This window comes from Pinus tabuliformis, chromosome 1_2, assembly GCF_031772625.1.
Source record: "Pinus tabuliformis cultivar Carrire ecotype Pingquan chromosome 1_2, CPIR1, whole genome shotgun sequence".
Lineage (NCBI taxonomy): Eukaryota > Viridiplantae > Streptophyta > Pinopsida > Pinales > Pinaceae > Pinus > Pinus tabuliformis.
Genome location: NC_142298.1, coordinates 173,978,897 through 173,984,896, shown reverse-complemented (window position 1 = coordinate 173,984,896; position 6,000 = coordinate 173,978,897).

The window sequence follows — 6,000 nt, the reverse complement described above, 5'->3', positions numbered from 1 at the left end:
AAATTGGAGGTAGAGTACTACATTTATTTGAGCACTAAAGCAGAGAAAGTGCAAAGCCGAAACATCGGTGAGTTGTGGCACAGGAGATTGGGTCACTTGCATCATGGCGCTTTGAAGATCTTGTAGCAAATTTCTACAGGGATTCCCAAGGGTACACTAGAGCAGAGAGACACATTCAAATGGTGTACATTGGAGAAATACACCAAAGCTTCCTTTCATGACAAAGGCAGTCAAGCACAGGCGATCCTTGATTGAGTTCACTCAGATGTGTGTGGATTGTCCTTGATAGCATCCATGACCAAGCACAGGTATTATGTTATATTTGTTGATGATTTTTCTTGTAAGTGTTGGATTTTCTTCATGCAGAAGAAAGATCAGACATTCAAAAAATTTTATGAATTTAAAGCACTTGTCGAGAAAGTGTTAGCCTCACTCTCACATTAAAAACAATTTTAAGTCCATCACGAAATTTAGTATTTAATCCTACCTTTCTAGATCGAGTTTGTTCCTCATGGTTAGGAGTCAGTTTAAGCTTAGTTGGTTGAGAGATTCTCTCTGACTAGTTAGGCTTCTACATTAGTGTGTTGTTGAGATATTTTCTCAACCATAGTGTCCAAGATAGACATACTATCTTGAGACAAACTTCCTCATGTATTTATTTGTACTATTACCATTCTTTGTACATAGCATTGATTAATAATGAGAATGTGAGGAATGTTGTAAGGCTGAGGCCTTTTCTACCATGTCTAGTTTTTCTATATGTATGATATTTATTTTTTGAGTGTGAGTGTGCATTATTAGTTTCTTAGTTTTCTTCATGTGGTATCAGAGCCTATGTAAAGAGTGTTTAGTAGAGACTATGCGCGGATTGAGCCTGCGAAGTTCATCGAATGTGGAAGCTGGTTTAAGTTGGTCAGAAGGTGTGAGGTCTGCGTAAAGGAATTGAAGTATTTTTTGTGTGTGTCAAATTGTCTGAATTCTTTTGAATTTATATATTTTAGCAGAGATAAAATTCCATATGAGGTTGTTGAAGGTTTCCACGCAATTGGCACCACGGTAAAACGCAATCTGAAATCAGAGCTCAGGTTGGAGCTATATATGAAGAACAACTAAGTGGGAGGATGACAATGGTGTACTTGTTGAATCTAGCTCAGTTTGGTGCAAATTAAATGTGGAACACACCCTTAGGGAATCTGAGAGAGGCCATTTGAAAATGCACTTAGAAGCAGTAGCATGTCAATAGAAATTGCGTGGACATTGGCACCACTGCAGACTCTTCATCTCCTCATCATTTTGGATGTGCTCCTCGAAAAATTTCTTTGAGCTTCTTGCACACCAGGACACATAACCTAACAATAACACATATTCATGGGAGCTCAAAATTCTCTCTGCATTGTCATTTGTGAGCACTGCAACTATTTTCTACGCTCTACTCACTGCCTCGGCCCCTAAGATTTTCCCATCATCATTCTAAATTTCTTCGAGTTCTTCCAGATCCTCTAAATCATCATCCTCATCTTCAATCTCTTGTTGGGTAGCTCCAATTCTACTAATTCAAAGTAGCAGAACCAGCGAAATGCAAATTAAGCTTCTGATATTCAGATTGTTATAGAGAATTTGTTTTCTGTATGAGATCTCCATCTTAGTGACTTAGTTAATTTGCAGAGTTTGAGTTTGGGCAGAGAAAATTTCCAAACCGTGCAACTGAAAGGTGAAGATGGATAGCTTAAGGTTGTTGTTGCATGTTACTAAATGAAGTCATGGGTATTGAGTATCAAGTCATGGGTGTGGCATCACGATCTCTCCGGCAGGCCACTGTTGTTCCCTAGTCCGATTCTCTATATTTGTGTTTCAAAAGGAATAAAAGCAAAACTGCTATAAAAAGATTAAAAGCATCATTGTTACTCTCCTGTTTCACATCAATAGACAAATATTGATGGATAGTTGATTTAATGTTGGTATGATCACACACCCTCAAATGTTTCAAACAAGCCAACAACATAAGTTTCATTTCTCTTCAGAAATTGTTCAGCCTCAGATACAAAAGAAAGCCTCATGGTAGGTACTCCAGTCTTTTTCCGTACCCAAATCATAATTTCATCTCTGCCAAGGCCTCCTGTATAGACGTGTGAAGTACCATTAACAAAAGACAGTAGGGTGGGATATCCTTTGATATTATACTTGGAAGCAGCCTTAGTGTGTCTATCCCCATCCATTTTTGCAAGCAAAACAAGACTACCCATATCACTCAGCGTTGTTGCTGCAAATGCAAACTCTGGCATCAATTCATAGCTTCTTTTTGTCATTGGCATGATAAAACAAGAGACTAGGATAGCTATCAACCTAGAGGTTTGGATGTTCATTTGGAGAGACATCAATCTTTGCTACAAGAAGTGATGTTATTCCTTTGAAATTCTTTTCTACTTTTTTTGTTAACTTGCTCATAGATTTACAGTTTACACAACAAGGTGCATAATGCTCTAGTAGAACATCTTGAGAAATGTTAAGAACAATATCATCAAAATTCTTTCAATATTGATACCCTGGAAGGTTTTGTTTCCGAGGCTAGGAAAGAGAAGAAAATTCTGGTGGAATCCATGGAATTAATTCACTCCTTGAGTGCAGAAGCAGACCGTGAAGAGGATGCAGCTCAACGTGCTAAGGAAGAGACAACAAAAGGTGTGCGCTATTTTTTTTAAAAGGGAACGAGCACAAAATTGTAATTTTTGAAATCATTTCACTTGACTTCATACACTTTTTTTCACTTTTTAAAGTTACATCATAAAGTGATTTCTTATATAAAGTGATATCAAGCCTTTGGAGGAATAAGGACATGTTTTAATATTTTGGAGTGATAAGTTTTTTTTTGGAGTGAGAAGTTAAAAGTGATTTTTTTGTACATTTTGGAGAGATGAGGAGTATTTCTAATTCTTTATGTAATGGAGTAATAATTAATTTTGTGGAGTCATAAGATGCTTATTTTGTCAATTTGGAGTGATAAGTGAATTTGTTTGAGAGAAATTCATTGTTGTAATTCAAAGTAATCTTTTACTTTGAGAGAGATTGAGTTAGTGCAGGCACTTTTTTTAAGACAATTTGCTTCCAAAGTTTGCAAGTGTGACATTCTCTTTGAGAAGTTTCCAAGACAAAGTCATGACATTGAAGAATGATGTACTTCAGTAATTAATAAAATAATAATTTTTGTGGTGCTTGTCTCCTAGATCCGCCCAAAATTGAATAAGGGGATCTTAGGTATACCGTGCGTAATGAATGCATGTGCATGACTTGTGTTCAGATTATCTCTTTGTATTATGCTTAAACAACTACATGCACATAAGCAAGCTTAAGTATAATAACACTTAATCAAGCTCTTGTAATCAAGCTTAAGTACACAAGCACAAAGCGTCACATCATCAACTTGATAAGATGATCTTCCAAGCAAGCACATTTCACATCATGTAATCAAAGTAATCATGTTAAGGACGCTACAAAATCAAGCATTTCAAGCCAAGACAACATATATCATCAACACTTTTTGTATTACTTGCAGATAAACATTTTTTAATTGAATTGTATGGGTGCATTCTTGGTTGTAACTGACACCCTAATTTGAATTGTTAAGGTGAATACATTAAGTCAAATAAGTCTTCAACTGAGTCATCAAGATTGCTCTTGTCATTTTTCTGTTGGGTGCATTTTTGACAGTTTTTGACACCCTTCCTTTTTTTAAAATCAACACATTTAGTGAGTACATTCAAGAAAGCACAAAGTGTCAAAATCAAGTGTGAAAGTTCAAAGCAAGACATCTACAACAAATGAGCCAGTGTGAAGTTGATTGAAGCATTCACAAAGTATCAGTGAAGCATTCAAGCAAAGCGATCGTCATCAAGCGAGCGTGAAATCAAGAGTTCAAGCAAGTGCAAATCTCACAACATCAAGTGAGCCTAAAACTGATTCAAATCAATCATCAAGCGAGCATGAAAGCAAGCAAGTGTGAGTTCAAACAATCAATTGTTGAAACAAGTTCAAGCGAGCATGCAAAAATCAATCAAACATCAAGCGAGCGAGTTCTACAAATCCAACAAGTATTAAAAGTAAGAAAGCATGAGTTCCAACAAGTTCACATGGCGAAAAGCATTCATTTGTTAAATATTCTTAACAATTTGATCCTCTCCACTGCTGAAGATATGGTACAAATCAGCAGAGCAACTCTTGTTGATATTTCAATGAATCTACAACAAGCACATGAAACAATTGAGTTCCTTCAACTAGAGTCGCAACTTCAAAGAGATGAGTTGCAACAGAAGAGTGATGTTTCCAAGTCTTTGAACAATACAAGCATAGTTGATGATTCCAAGTCATTGATCCAACCAACTTCAAGTGTCAAAGTGGTCCCTGATACAATTCAAATTTCTTCAAAACTAATCATCAAGCCATGGGAAGCAATCCAAAGTAACAAAAATTGATGAGGCTTAGGATATGTCAAAGATGACACCAACTTGCATATCCCAGAATATTCAAGGCCCATTAAGTTTGACAGTTTATGGTTTCTTGCACAAATCACATCAGCTAGTTCTGAGAAAGTTGAAGCCAACCAGAAATACACACAAACTGAAGTTGCAGCCAAACCAAAATGCCTTTATTGTCAAAGAACCGGTCATCTGGAAGATCAGTGTTTTGATATCCCTCCTTGTCACCATTGTGGCAAGTCAAATCATTCATTAGCACAATGCAACAAACAACAACAATCAACCAGATTGAAGATAAATTATTCATGGATTGATCCCTGGGAATGGTCATCCACAGTCAGAAGATTGTATAAGTTTTACAATCGAATTCACTCACACATATTGCAGCCAATAGTAAAATTGAAGATGGTACTCTCGTGCTGTTGAATGGGGGAGTACACCAGTGAAACACTCCTACACCTGAAGGGGGGGAGTTCATAAATAATTTGAAGAAGATTGTCTCTCCTTTCAGCTGACAAAGGGGCGAAAATGTCAATGAAATTGACAGTGGTTGTCAGACTGAAAGTCTCGACAACATTAGTGAAGCAACCAATGGGATTTTTCATCAGCGAGTGAGCATCAACAAATTCGCCAGTGGGCAATCGACAACAAAGTCAACAGTGAGCAGTTTTCAAACACAACAAAAGCAACAATGAGTTGTTTTTCAATGTCATCAGCCATTGGGCGTTATAAATTTTTTAAGTGGACACAAGATGCTGATTTCAAGCAAACGATAGTTGGATCCTTTTGCAGCTTGGCATGTGATGGAGTTGTCAAGCAATATTCAGAGATGAATTAGACATGCAGCTGACTCATGGTCTCTTCATATTACAATTTATTGAGCATCTAGCTTTGGCGGTTTTTTGAGGCAAATGTTTTTTGAGGATCAACAATTTCAGCATGAGAACTTGGAAGATGGTTCCTGGTTCTTAATTTTGACTTATCATTGAGGGGGGGAATGTTAGGCTCACTCTCACTTAAAAAACAATTCTAAGTCTAAATAATTAAATTAATTAAAATCATGAAAGTTAGGATTTAATCCTACCTTTCTAGATTGAGTTTGTTCCTCATGGTTAGGAGTCAGTTTAGGCTTAGTTGGTTGAGAGATTCTCTCCAACTAGTTAGGATCCTAGATTAGTGTGTTGTTGAGATATTTTCTCAACCATGGTGTCCAAGATAGATATACTATCTTGATAACAACTTCCTCATGTATTTATTTGTACTATTATCATTCTTTGTACATTGGATTGATTAATAATGAGAATGTGAGGAATGTTGTAAGGCTGAGGCCTTTCTCGCCATGTCTAGTTTTTCTATATGTCTAATATTTATTTTATGAGTGTGAGTGTGTATTATTAGTTTCTTAGTTTTCTTTAGAAAGCTACTAGCAGGAAAGTTAAGGCTCTCAGAAGAGATAATAGTGGAGAGTATGTGTCAAATGAGTTCAAAAAATTATATGCATCAGAAGGCATTCGACAGGAGTTGATAGCAC